The 15686-nt window shown below is 35.7% G+C and overlaps 1 long non-coding RNA gene across 1 annotated transcript; it reads right to left on the reverse strand.

The window, feature by feature from the left end:
- Nucleotides 1-6137: 6137 nt before the first annotated feature.
- LOC113100684 (uncharacterized) lies at nucleotides 6138-6955 on the reverse strand. Its single transcript, XR_003289764.1, has 2 exons — nucleotides 6886-6955; nucleotides 6138-6211 (listed from the first exon to the last, which is right to left on the reverse strand). It is a non-coding gene; the product is annotated as an uncharacterized LOC113100684 (long non-coding RNA).
- Nucleotides 6956-15686: the final 8731 nt, after the last annotated feature.

Below are 15686 nucleotides of genomic sequence, written 5' to 3' on the forward strand. Positions count from 1 at the left end.
ATTTTCTTGTAAGCTCGTGTTATTGTTGTACTGCATTTTTGCATGGTGAGCAGAGGTGATTAAGTCTCTCAACCTCATTTAATTGGCTCACTCATTGAATCTCATGTTAAAAATAAAAATAAAATGCTGTTATTCTCTTGTATGCTCATGTTTTATTTGCATTATCATTTTTGAACTTTGAAGAAGGCATGCAAGGTTAAATGTGCTCAAGTTTTCAATACAGATTTTTACAAAACTTAGTGACTTTAAAATTCACTTTTTCTTCACAGTAGACTATGGGTATACATTAAAAAGGTTTTAATTTAATAGAACAGAAGAGTCAAGTTAGATAAGTTTAATGATTAATTTTTTTTCTAGTAGGCAGGACAAAACTTTTTGTAGTTGACATTGCATTGTTAGATATGGTAGACATGACCAAATTGAATGTAGTTAATATGGCATTGTTATATATAGTAGGTCTGACAAAATTCAGAGTAGTTAACCTGACAAAATCTTCTCTATTAGGCATGACAGAACTTTATCTAGTAGGAATGGCCATTTTTCTTTTTGTAATCTTGACTAAAAGAATTTAAGTTGTTTCAACAAGATTACTACAAATCGTTTCAAACTAATTCGATTTTGTTTGGAAAATGTAATTAAATTTCGTGGAAAAGTTTACTCAAATTTTTTTAAGTTCATTCAACAACTTTTTTTTTTGAGTGCACTGTTAAATGAATATCCTTTAAAATTAATTATCCTAGTGCTTGTGCATTTTGCATGGCACATATTTAATGTATATTTGTTTGTTTGTTCACAGAATGCAGAAAAAAACCACTAAGTTCTTCTTGCTCTATGACACACTCTAGCTCTAGTACTGAATCTAAGTGAGATGTTCTGTGCTCATTTCTTAGGCTCTTGTCAGAAGATATTTGTACCTTTTGTTAAGGTACCGCACCAGTGACAGCCTTTTGTGCCTTTTTCAATAATGAGTGTGTGGGTGGATGGTTTGGTGTGTTTAGATGAAGGTCAGCTTATGCCATCAGTGTAAACAATCTTAATGCATAATTATGTTTTTAATATAAATACCTCAATGTTAATGCAAAAACTTTATTGCAGTTCAAGATCTCCAGCCTTCATCTGCAATTAACTAAAATATCTTCATTTGTTTAAAGCAAAGCCTGATGCCAAATATCTGCTGTAACCTGAAGAAAGATATAAGTAAAATTTCTGTCAATATATTGATCTATATTTGATCAAAGAGTAAAAGACGCAGTCAAGCCACAGGAAACAGTGGTTTACTGTATAAACTACTTTGCAAGAGTAAAAATGTTCTTGTGTTTGCAAAACTAAAGTCGGTTTTAAAAACTAGTGCTTGTTCCACATTTTCTGAAGACAAAATAAACACAGACATGATTCCTGTCTTCATCTGAGCCAGTTTACAACTATTTGTTCAATTCTCAGCCAGTTTCCACATTTATTAATGAGTTTTATTGTTTTATGCCCAATCCTGATTTATACTATTTCCCCTCCCTTCCCTTTGAATACTGTACAATGCAAATTATTGTGGATAATTTTCAACATTATCAGTATAATGTTGTTTGTGTCTAATTCTTAATGAGGGATCTGTGGACAAATCAATGTTTTTGTTGTAGTAAAAGTATATATCTAAAAAGTTATTTTATTTTATTTTTATTATTATTGTCTTAAAGTAAAAAGAAAAAATTGTACTCTTGGGGTAAGATGGCCCACCCAGATCTGGCACAGACTGACCCACATGGCATTTTATCATAATGTTCTTATTTTTATATGTAATACATATAGTAATTAATAGGGTTGTTATTTAATATTTCCATGAATGAGATACACTTTCATTAAAACCAAATGTTAACTGATTGAAATAATTACATTTCGGTTCAAAATGTTGTTATTATGACATATCTTCAGTTAAAAGATGGGCAATTAAATGTAAATATTATATTATGTTATATTGCCCATATTTTAACTGAAGATATGTCATCATAACAGCAACACTTTAAACTGCAGGCTAGCCTACTGTTTCAGAAGCAAGCTAGTGTTGTAGCTTGCATTAAAATGTTGCAGAAACTGTTGCCAGTGGTTCTTATCACAAAAATGTAGAAGAACAAGATCATTCAGAAAAACGTCAACTTTTTAGTGTGTGCACATAACTTACATGTAAACCATAAGCGCCAGCTAAGCTAACTAGTCAAGCTAATCAGGTGAGCTAGAAAGTACATTGCAATAAGCTTTACTGTACTCATATTCAAAAAATCAATGACTATTTAGGGCGTTGTAGTCTAATTTATAAATTTGGCTTTTCTTCATGACTGTTAGTATCATCTGGTCCCAGGGCAGACAGATATTTCTAGATTTTGGCTTTTCTTCATGACTGTTAGTATCATCTGGTCCCAAGGCAGAGACTGTTTCCTATGGAATGCCAAGGCTGACTTTATTTTAAATAAATAAATAAATGCATAAATTTACGAAGAAATGTAAAAGAGCAAAAATACATAAATATACAAAGAAATGTAAAAAAGTACAAATAAATTAGTATTTATACTTTTATTTCCTTAAAATATAATATTCCTTATTACTATATAAAATTGTATTTTTTTCACACATTTATTTATTTCAACTTATTTATTTCCACAAGATTTATTTATACAAGGTGTCACTGTGGCCTCAAAGCTTCAGCACTGCCACTCTGAGCTTGATTGCTGATGTCTGAGGTAAAACACGCCCCCTCATTAGCATACAGACAGCGAAATGTGGAAATAAATAAATGTGGAAATAAATAAATGTAGAAATAAATAAATGTGAAAATAAATAAATGTAGACATAAAAACATACATAAATGTATGTGGAAATGAATAAAAGTGGAAATAAATAAATGTATAAATAAATAAAAGTGTGAAAAATACAATTATACATAAATAAGGTAATAAAAGTATAAATATTTATTTGTACTTTTTTTTAATTTCTTTGTATATTTATTTATGTATGTATTTTTGCTCTTTTACATTTCTTCGTATATTTATTTATGTATTTTTTTTATAATAAAGTCAGCTTTGGCATTCCATAGGTTTCCCACAATTTTGTCCCAGGGCAGGTGAATCCATCCTGGTCTCAGGGCAGAAGTTGTTTTGTAGGATTTTCCTCATGACTGTTTAGTCTCATCTGGTCCCAGGGCAAAAACCATTATTTTCCACAATTTTGTCCCAGGGCAGGTGAATCCCTCCTGGTCTCAGGGCAGAAGTCATATTTTTCTGTTCTCAGGGCAACATAGTTGGACAAAAGGGAGTCAGCTGTCTTCTCTGGTCTCAGGGCAGAAGTCATATTTTTTATGTATTATTTAGTATATTAGTAGTTTGTATAATATGCAGCACTGCCTGGAAGACTTTATTGAGGGCTCAAATTTCCATCAAGTGAAAAAGTTGGGAGAGATAAATGCAGCCAAGACTTGTAAAATAGAAAAGCGAAGATGAAAAGACATGTTGATTTTCTTCTTCTTCTTCTTATTAGACTATGTTAGTTAAATATTCAAAATATTTATCAGGACCGATCAGTTTGATGCTTAGCCTGTGTTTCTCCAAAAATCTATATGTTCAAGTATAGTTTCTTTTCTAATTTCAGAATATGGCGACACATTGGGTGAATGGTGTTAAAAAACGGTTGAAGAAGCCACATGACTCCAGGGTCCACCAAGATGTTGTTATTATTAGGGGGGATGCCAAGGAGTTCATGGAGGGTTACATCAAAGAAGTGCAGGAGAAGGAGCATTGCTACTTCAGACCCCCAGTCTGCCGCCGGCAGGACTATTATTACTATGGCTGTGACCGTGGGAATCACGCTGCAGGCAAAAGTAATGGAGAAGCCACACAAACTCGGGCCAATTCTTGCAAGGCATACATCTCTTTCAAAGTCATCACGGATGCCGGAATATCAGGTGCCATAATCCAAAAGATGCTACAGCACACTGGCCATGACGAGGCTAATTCTAAAGAGAAAAACCGCATCCACCCAGACCTGCATTCCCTCATTGAAAAATGGCATCAACAGGGTTGTTCTACTTCTGAGATCTTAATAAAAAGCTATGATTGGGCTCAACAAAATGGGCATGTGGACAAAAAAGACCACCGGTTTTACTTGACCCCTAATGACATTCGGCTTTTAAAGAAAAACCTCAGAGGTGTGGGTGACAGTGATTCTGTCAGTGTGGACCATTTGGTTTCCATGGAACTCAGAGACAACATCTGTTTTTATCAGCCACTTCACAATGAACAACCATTCATTTTCATTTTATCCTGAGCAAGGAAACTACTGCAACAGTAAGCCTCTGCCTACAGAAGCTTCAATTGAGTAACCCAAGCTTCTATCCAAGGTCAGTCAAATGTTAGCATAATTTATGTTATACTGTATTTATTCTTTTCTTTGTAATTGGAACAACAGGAAATATGCATGTTTGACTTTGAATCTGAAAATACTACTGCACTGAGCTACAGCTTTTGAATTTTGGATCTCACTAGGTTCTTAACTCTCTATTCTAAATTTTCTTGATACAATGTTTACACTGTATACAATACACTCTGTCTAATGTATGCTTTTGGGTGTGGTGCAACTTTTTCCTCTTTTCTTTTCTTTCTTTTTCAATGTTACAGGTCAGTGATGATGGACCGTGACTTGAGAGAGCTTAATGCTATTAAAAGCGTTTTCCCAAATGCAAAGCTTCTCCTTTGTTGGTTCCATGTGCTTCAGGTAAGTCGATGAATATACAATATCACTATTTGTGACATTTAAATCTACGATGTTGTGCAGTTGACATTGACAAACTAACAGGAAAGGTCAACTGAGCAGGTACAAAGTACTATTCTAGAAATTTTTGGCAAAGTGTGCTGTTTTCAACAGTATTCTTTAAAAATGTGGTGGGTGTGTAAACAAGTGTAATCTTTAACTGTACTGTATATTTAAGGGCAATCAACTAGTTGTCTGCAGTGTAATTGCAGGTGGTTGTGACATAAATACTTACAGTTTGCAGTATATGCTTATTTCATGAATTATCCTGAATTCTACTTACATGAAACATGAAAATTTGGGATTTATACAGAGTTACATTGCAGTACAATAACATAAACTCCCTTTTGGCCAAGCAATGGAAACTAACTGGCACGTGACAGGGTGAAATAACATACCCTAATGTGCATCTGAAGCAATTTATGCTGTTATAGGCTGTTAACCGGTGGCTTGTGAAGACAGATGGAGGTCACCTGACACCTGAACAAAGAAATATGGTCATTCATGCCATGGCATCAATGAAAGCATGTCTGACGGTACTATATTTTCCTACCTTCATAACCCCAGTGCAACTAAGTGGTCCTGACCAAATTATGCATTCTGTTGTGTACATAATAGTGAGTTTACAATTATTTATGCTTTTTCTTTTTAATGTTTGTATATAAGCATCTCAGATTAAATACGTTTTTCCCCTAAGGAGGAAGAGTTTCTCAATGTATCTGCTAAGAAATGCAGTGAGATCGACACCTTTTTGGATAGTCCCCATGTAACAACTTATCTGAAGACAAATTGGTTTACTTATGCGGAGCTGTGGGTAAACTTTGGCAGAACGTTCTATCACTGTAGCAGTGAGACAAACAACAAGGCTGAAAGGTATATTTGCCAATAATATTTCAAATAATTTATTTTCATATTGGGATCAGAGTATTTGCTTAAAACATCAAGGTGTTGCTAACATCATGTTCCTAAAATTATGCTTGCAAATATAGTGCCAGTTTCTACTAGCTATATATATATATATATATATATATATATGCTAAATCATGAACACAATGACAGGGTGAATTGGGCTGTGATGCATGGGGCGCCAGGTAAAATCTTGCCTAGGGCAGCAAATTGGTCAGGGCCGGCCCTGACAGGAGGACAATTCTTCCAGTTGGCCACAACTTATAGTGTAAAGACAAAATACAGGAAAGATAATAATAATAATAAAAAAAGTTTAACAGCCTCGAACTACAAAATTCAATTGGAGAATGAGCATTAAACAGGGAGAAATCTTACTGTTTAGCCAGGCAAAGTGTGCCGCTTTCCAAAAAACTTCTTGAGTGAGCACATCCCTAAACCATCTGCAAACCAGAGAAAGTGTCAAATATGCAGAGTCACCCACTGACAAAATAACTTCACTGAGGATTTCCAGGGGAAGCTGTTGAATCAAAAACATACATAGGTTTATTTATACATGTATATAAAAGTTATTAAACATTATATAAACACTGAATACAGACAACCTTGCTTTAAACAAACTCTATAGATTGTTGTCACAACTGCATACTCATTATTTTATAATACTACTAATAAAATGTGATTATATACAGTACTGTGCAGAAGTATTAGGCATGTTAGTATTTTCACATTGAAAAAAATAGTTTTAAGCCAATTATTTATATCTTTTGTGTAGTGTGTCATTAGGATATATTAGTTTACATTTCCACACATTCATTTTGCCATCAATTGTAATAATCCAGTGAGATATTTGTATATATTTGTATGCATGATCCACATGAAGATCTTTTACATTGAATATAAATATTTCTGTCTTATATGGTGAACAAAATACACATTAGATTGCAAACAGAAGTTATTTAAAAAATTCGCTGCTGTCTGAAAATGAATTAAGCTGAAATGTTTTTAAATGTCTTTGATGCTGATGTTTACTGATAGCTATATATGAAATAATCCATGGTGCTGACCAATATAATACTTCTACATAATCCCAATTTCATATCTGAACAACTATGTAGCTGTAATAACTAAAATACCTCTGCATGTACACACATGTAATTATCAGCTCTTAATGAATGTATGTGCACAAATAACCTGCTTTGCTGGACTCTACCTGAAGACAATGTCTTTTGAATGGTGAAGTTCCTCCCCTCAGTGGTTGAGCTCTAAAAGAACAAATGTCAAGAGGTAGGTATATTGTTAGATATAGTACAGAGTAATGTTTCATGTAGCAACATTAAACAGCTACATACATTTGCGGAGTGAAGCTGTCCAGGAGAACAGAACACCACCACCTCCTGATCATGTCATCCTGAATAATAATAATAATAATAATATACACACAATAATCATGCATGTTTGTTCAAATAACTTGACAAATGTAATGGCATACCTCTGTAAAATCAAACCTAAGAACTAAAGCCATGTACATAGTGTACTGTTACAATCCACAAAGAACAATAAAAGAGCAATTTATAACAATTATTAACAATAATTATTCAAATTGAACGTACCATGGATAAATAAATGATCGAACATCGCATTTAATATTCTAAGATATTTACACAACAACTTTTACTCACCTCATACAATCAACGTGGAATAGCGTTATTACTCTGCTGCTGCAGTTGCCACCGTTCTGTTTGTTTCAACGCAAACTGCCCCCTGCTGGCTCTGAGCAAAATGTCAAAGGCGGGGAAAACAAAAATGGGCGGGGCGACACGTGTGGCTCCGCCTCGAAGTGTCGCCCCGCCCCATCGTCCAGACTGCACTCTGGGGTTACTCGTTCTTATCACAAAAATGTAGAAGAACAAGATAATTCAGAAAAACATCACCTTTAGGGGTGTAACGATATTGAACCGTTCGGTACGAGGCTTTCGGTTAGGTTTTCGGTAGGCTGCGCATTTTAAAACCGAACGGTTCATTGTACCATTTTTCCTGCCGACCAAAATTTCGTTATTTTCAGATGAGCACGCTCATAATGTAAAAGATGCCGGCGCGACCACAACATTGCCCAACATCAAATGGCAAACATAATGCAAGTGGAACGAAACTGCTCGTTATTGTGTGGTTGAAGGACCGTTTATAAGTTTGGACCAGTGCAGCGCGAGCCGATCGTGATCATGCGACAACTGTCACTACACAGCGCTAAGAGATCCAGTAAAGAAAGCATTTGAATTCGCCACAGAAGTAATAACATCGCTGCAAGATCTAGTGAGAAACATTCTCATTTCTCCGTTATTAACGGATCAATAATGCTTTCAAGTAACATTACGCCGGTTTTATTTTGACATTGTGAATAGAGCATGGGAAACTACGTCACTGCGCATTGCATTTTGGGTAGTCGCGGCCATGTTTGGGGACACGCTCATCAGTAAAAGTGAAAGTGAAAGTGACATGACATACAGATCAAGTGTAAGATTACATATAAACAAAAACTCAACAAGGAAGCAAAGATGCGGTATTTAGAAAAAATCAAGACAATCAACGAACTCAATCTGCACGAACACAAAGAGTGGTCAGATGATCTTAAAGAGCTGCCGCTCGTAACCTTCCCCAATGTGTTTTCTAACCTTGTTTGTAGTGTCAGAGCGTACACATCTGATCAGTTTAAAAATTATAAATCTCTCGAGTCTCACCTGCAATTTACAAATGGATGGGTGCAGAACCTACACATTTTCCGCGTCAACGAGCAGAAAACTGTTGTCTGCACAAAGGTCTTGAATTAATCAGTTTTAACAATTGTCTTTCTATGTACCTTTTTCACTTATTACATTATCTATGTTCTTGATACTTGAAGGTTACTGTACTATACTTGAAGGATACTTGAAGTGCACTGAACGTATAAATTAAATAATCTTCCTTTTTTTTTCAATTTTCACTGCCCTACCTGTGGTCTTGATACTTGTTTACCTAATTACCTTTTATGTGTTACACTGCCCCTTTACTTTTTAATATGCGTTATTGTAAGCTGTACAAATTAACCTCAGTGTGTTATGATGCACAAATAAAGAGATACAGAATTGATCAATTTTGCCGTTTATTACTGTAACAGGTGGTATGCAATATGCATAACACTGATAATGCAGGAGATGTGGTTCATGCATAGGTAACATTTAATGTAAGTCTGTCAAATCAATTAATCACATCCAAAAAAAGTTGTTTATATAACGTACATTTCTGTATATTTATATATATATAAATGCACATACATACGTGTGTATATATCAGACCAAAGGGACAATCCTTCTTTTCCTTCTTACTGCTCCTAACCAAGCCATGTGACGCCGCTTTGTTAACTCGGAGACCTGAGATCAAGGTGCGGTTTTCCAGCGGGAAAGCTGAAAAATCGCACTCCATTCAAAATTATTTTTCCATGCCGGTCATGAGTACGAGTATGGCAGTTAATTACACAACAAGGTTTTACCATTGTAACTTATTTTTTAGCTGTAGAGAGCAAACAAAACCGTCTATTATCAATCCAATACAATACATACAGCAGCGTCCGTGTCCCAGAGTCCCAGAATGCATTGCGTTGCTGACGTCATGTTCCCAGACTCAATACAATTGCTGCCCTCAAATGTTAATCTGAACTAAAAATAAACCTTTAACTACTACAATATTACATTTCATTTTTTCCAATGAGCTTTTTTTGTTTTATATGCTCGATGTTAAATTTAAATTTATATTTATAAATTTAGTTAAATTTATAAATTTGGCTTTTCTTCATGACTGTTTAGTCTCATGTGGTCCCAGGGCAGACAAATATTTCTAGATTTTGGCTTTTCTTCATGACTGTTAGTATCATCTGGTCCCATGGCAGAGACTATTGTTTCCCACAATTTTGTCCCAGAGCAGGGGAATCCCTCCTGGTCTCAGGGCAGAAGTCATATTTTTCTCTTCTCAGGGCAATCTAGTTGGACAAAAGGGAGTCAACTGTCTTTTCTGGTCTCAGGGCAGAAGTGGTCTGAGGGCAAGTGAATCTCTCCTGGTCTCAGGGCAGAAGTGGTCTGAGGGCAGGACAGTGAATCCCTCCTGGTCTCAGGTCTGCACTGATCCCAGGCTACCCTGTCCTGGCTTAGAATTAGTTTGAGGCCAGTGTCTTTTCCTCCATTTAAGTTTTGCCTCAGGGATATAAGTATCATAGTTATAGGTATTCATAAGTATCCAATTTAATGCTTCAGCAGAAATACATGTTTTAAATTTTTGTCTTTTGTCTTTGCCTGTAAAGGGAAACTTAACCAAGCCAAATGAACAGTAAGTTATTCAAAATATTTTTTTTCCTAATCTATGTTACTCATTGGCATCATCTGCATACATAATGATATAATTTGCATACATCCGACCAGGTAGAGCACATTCCGGTACTTTTTTTAGCTGGTGTTTTTAGAACGATTAGACACATGGGCAACACAAGGTCCAAGCACTTGCAAGATTGTTTTTATGTAATAAGCCCATGATGAGGCTGTAGCCTACCAAAAATGTGTGAAATAATGAGAAGTGCTGGCGCTGCTGTAACATAAAACATCATTGGCATGGCATTCAACACAACTAGGCTATTTATAAATTGCATAATATGTGGCCCCGACTTGCCTCAACATAGTACATGTGTCTAAAACTTTTGCCCATATGCTCTAGTTGCCCGTTTCAGCCTAGTGTGACATCACTAACTCACAGATAAGCACTTGAAACAGAGCGCTGTTAGACTGTGTATTTTGATGGTTATCACCAAAACAACGTGTGAAACCAACACACTCAGAAGTCGGCAAAAAAGTCGCTAGTCGATAAATGTGAATTTTAGTCGTCAAAGATTATAAAAATTCCCCCAATCAATTTATTGCATTTATTTACATTAAACTACTAGCACCACGCACACACATTGTATACTAAATGCACCAAATTAGCCTTTTTGCTCCCTGTTTACATGTTTTATTGTTAGTTATAAGTATTTATGTTTGTCCTGTTTTGTTTGTCATTTGGTATTGTAGATCTACAAGTACACACACACACACACACACAACCACACTCACATCCATACACACAAGACTTATGTTCACACAATGTAATTGTGAAATACACACTATCTCCATGCAGTTAAAATTCTTAACCTGGAACATTCGTGGAGTTGCCTCACAAAAAAATAAAAAATAAAGTCCTAAATTACCTAAAAAATATGCAAGCTGATATATGTCTAATACAGGAAACACACTTCTCACAATCTACACAAAACAGCTTAAAAACTACACATTTTAACCACTGTTTTTCCTCCTACTATAATTCAAAACAAAGAGGAGTGTGCATATTAATAAACGAAAAAATACAATTTAACCACCATACAACCATTTCAGATCCTGAAGGCCGTTTTATCATTATTAACATTTCAATCAACAATAATCCAATCACAATTGGCAACATTTATGGACCAAATTCTGATGATCTCCTTCTTTTCAAATTTCTTTTCCTCTCTTTCAAACCTTTCCAGCGGTCCAATAATTATAGGGGGAGACTATAACACTGTAATCAATCCATCATTGGACAGGTCAAAACATAAAGGCAAATCCTGGTAGTCCTCCAAAACAATAAAACAGTTCATGAGTGATTTTGGTCTTGGCAATGGTTGGAGGCTACAACACCCACTTGCCAGAGAATACACTTTTTATTCTAATGTCCACCAAACCTACTCCCGCATTGATTTCTTTTTAACCAGTAACTCAATCATACCAAATATCATAGAAACCAAAATTCATCCCATCAATATTAGTGACCATTCTCCTGTAACTCTCACATGGATCCCACCTGCAATACAGAAACACCCCTAACATATCTCTCTTGAAAGATCCAGAAGATCCAGAATTTGACAGCTACTTCAAGAGAGAGTGGACATCCTTCCTTGAAATAAATGACTCTCCAAAGTCGCCAGCATCACTGCTCTGGGAGACATGGAAAGAAGTATTGCGGGGAAAAATCATATCATATTCAGTCCATAAAAAAAGAAGGAAAAAGAAAAAGAAGTCCAACTGGAAGAAACAATAAAAAAAATAGAAAAAATAGAAATTTTACACGCAAATAACCAATCGGAAAACATCTATAAAGAATTAAGAGAAAATAAATTATTGCTTAATAAAATAATAAACAAAAGGAACCAGTTTCTGATTCACAGACTTCGTCCCGAAACTTTTCACCACAGCAATAAATCCGGAAAATATTTAGCCAGTCAAATTAAAAGAAATAAAGAAAAAACAACTAAAACATCCATTAGAAACTCAGCAGGGAAGCTAACCAATTCACCTATTGAGATAAACAAAATATTTGAAGAATACTATACAAAATTATACTCATCTGATATGGACCCAAATCAAGAAGACATAAACCAATTCCTCGATAACACCATTCTACCAAAACTCAAACCGGAGCAAATTACCTCTCTCGAATTACCAATCACTGAAAAAGAACTCTGCGCTGAAACACATGCAAAATAATAAAGCACCAGGACCGGATGGCTTCCCTGCTGAGTTCTACGAACATTTTTGGTCAACTTTATACCCACTATTCAGTAGAACAATAACGGAAATAAAACAAAATGCTAAATTCCCATCCCACATGAATACAGCGCTTATATCACTCATTCCTAAACCTAACAAAGACCACACCCTCACATCTAACTACCGTCCTATTTCACTTATAAATGTTGACATAAAAATGATTAGGAAAGCATTATCTCATAGAATTGAGAAAATTATATCATATATCATCCATCCTGATCAGACCGGTGTAACAGAAATGAGTCGAACCAGACAAATTAAAGAGTCTAAAAGCTGTGTGCTTTGAAACACGAGCCGAATTCCTCAGGAAGTCATAAATCAGTTCTAGTGCCACAAGAACCAAGCAAGATGACCAACCAACTTGTTTACACAACAGCTTTCAACATTAACACCACTAGAACAATTATTTACAATTTCAATTCGAAGAAGAGAAATTTGGTGTCAAATTTGTTGTTCGTAATTGAAATGCAACGCTGGACATCACATGGAAACCCATGAGTTAAACACTTCCATTGACTTCCCCCCACCTAGCAGAACCAGACTGAAATTCCTAAGGGGGAAGGGATTTTGTCTCCACAAAAGTCTTTGTCATGAGAATGGCAAAGAAACTGCTTTTGTACATATATATGGACCAGAATGAACTCAAAAAGACTTATAAATGAATCAGTCCATCGCATCACTCCATTTTCATTTATGTGTAACCCACACATTTGACTATCATGTTATAATCACTTATTGTGTATGTTTTTATTTTGATAACTATAGGATACATAGTCATGTCTGGTATGTGTGTGATTGTATCTACTTGCTTGAATTAGTTCAGACAATAATTTATTTGCCCCATGTATCGTATTCGTGTTATAGGAATCATATCCAAAATTAAGCGCGGTTGCAGCGTGCTTCAGCCTGCACGCCTGCTACTTAGCCACGATGAGAAGGAACACAACCTAGTCTCGTGAAACTTTATTTCTTTTCTTTTCCGTTTGAGAGTTTCGTGTTCTGAGTTAAGTTTTGTAACGTCGAGTCTCCGACGCCTGACCTCGGGTGCCCGTTCAACTTCAACCAGCGCACACGACTCTGCACCTTCAGCCAACGCCCAACAACCACGGGCTTCCCAAGACGTCACTTCAGCCACTACTGAACTTCCAGCCAATCAGCGATACCGGGATACCCCTTTCAACGGGAGTCCCTTTCACAGGAAACGAAAGCAATGTATCCCCAGATATGTGTTGTGCTGGTGTATCTAATATAATTTTAACCCCATTGAGGAACTCAATGCGAGGGCTAATTACGTGATTGATGGTTGTTCATGTCTATGCAATTTAACGTATTGCTGTAAACTTGGGATTCCATATTTTCATTCTCTTAAACTCATCTTTTCCTAACTTTCGATCTTCCTGCAACTTGTGTGAATGTGTGAGTGCGTGCGTTTATGTGTTAGATTAGTTTATATGTGTTAGATTTATCTAATAAAGCCTTATTCATATTGAAAAGAGAAGTATCTTGTGTTTTGTGCTTACAAGTTAATGTCTTAAACTGCCGATCTTGTTAATGTGCTAATTGATAGTGTTTCACTATAGTTTGGATATTAGTATCCAGCGCAGATTTTATGTTAAACGGCTCGTTCACTGAATCGCAGGGCGTCTAAGTGACCAGCCGTGAAACAGTGATTCTGTTCAAATTCCCTTTAAAATCTTAAATGATTCCCTTTGAGCTAAATTGACCTGTTTCCCTTACACCAGCTTTATAAAAGGTAGACACGCATCTAACAATACCCGCAGATTATATAATTGAATGCAGTACTCATCAGTACAACAGAAGGATACTCTCATTGCCACATTAGATGCTGAAAAAGCTTTTGATAGGGTCAACTGGAAATTTTTATTCACCACGCTACAAAAATTTGGCTTTGGAGAGTCATTTATTAATTGGATCAAGATTTTATACACATCACCAGCTGCCACAGTCACAACCAATGGACTAACATCACAAAGCTTCACACTGCACAGGGGGATGAGGCAGGGATGTCCACTCTCTCCATCTCTATTCACTATTTTTGTTGAACCTTTAGCAGCAGCTATCCGCCAAAACCCAGCAATCAAAGGTATTGAAACACCACAACAAACACATAAAATCTCACTTTATGCAGATGATATTCTACTATTTATACAAGAACCCCTAGCATCTACTCAAGAAATAATTAAAATAATCCAGTCCTTTTCAAAAATTTCAGATTACGCAATAAACTGGAACAAATCTTCCATCCTTCCTTTACATAAAACCAAATGGGATGTGGCAACCCACCAAGCACCTATACCTATATGTCATGATCACATCACTTACTTAGGCATTAAGATTTCCTCCAGACTGTCAGAATTGGTAACACTCAACTTCACACCACTGTTAAAAAAAATAGAAGACGACTTGCTTCGATGGCTCAACCTTCCAATCTCCATAATTGGCAGGATAGCTGCAATAAAGATGACAATTTTACCAAAAATTAATTATCTATTCTCAATGATTCCAACCCACCCCACACTCACCTGGTTTAAATCACTAGACTCTATTATCACTCACTTCTATTGGAAAAACAAAACGCCAAGGATAAAACTCACCACACTACAAAAAAACAAGGATCAAGGAGGACTAGAAGCACCAAATTTTCATTATTACTCAATGGCTAACCAACTGCAATACATATACAAATGGATCCACCCCACCCAATCCGATATTATATGGCTAGATATAGAACAATCACTATGCAAAGAATTAAATATAGCTGACATACCATCCCTCACCAAAGCAATCAAACAACACACATGTTTTAATGCTGTAACTATAGCTTCCACTCTGACAGCCTGGTGGAAATTTATACACATTGAAAAACCTCATAAACACTCAGGCAGGCAAGACAGGTGAGAAGTGGTTTCCATAGGACAACATCTCTGTCCCAAATTGAGACACTCTCACACTGTACCCCTTCTTTTAATGCACCTTAGACACTACACATAACATTAAAAAAAAAAAAAAAAAAATAGTATAGGAGAAAATAGGGACCGAAGAGATGCGGGGGGAGGGTTATCTTATATTATCTTCTATTATTATCTTACTATCTAAAAATTGATTTATCTATAGAGAGTGCTGACAATGGTAATTGTTACATAGGAGAAAAGATAGAAATAAATAAATAAATAGAAATGGTGGTGATGGTAATGAAGATGGTAATAAAGAATAAATGGCTACTTTGCTTATGCATATACACACACACACACACACACACCAACCCACACTTACACCCACACACACACACCAATATGGAGGAATTATTGAGTCAGATTATAAACTAAAAGTCTA

Source organism: Carassius auratus, unplaced genomic scaffold (assembly GCF_003368295.1).
Source record: "Carassius auratus strain Wakin unplaced genomic scaffold, ASM336829v1 scaf_tig00217334, whole genome shotgun sequence".
Lineage (NCBI taxonomy): Eukaryota > Metazoa > Chordata > Actinopteri > Cypriniformes > Cyprinidae > Carassius > Carassius auratus.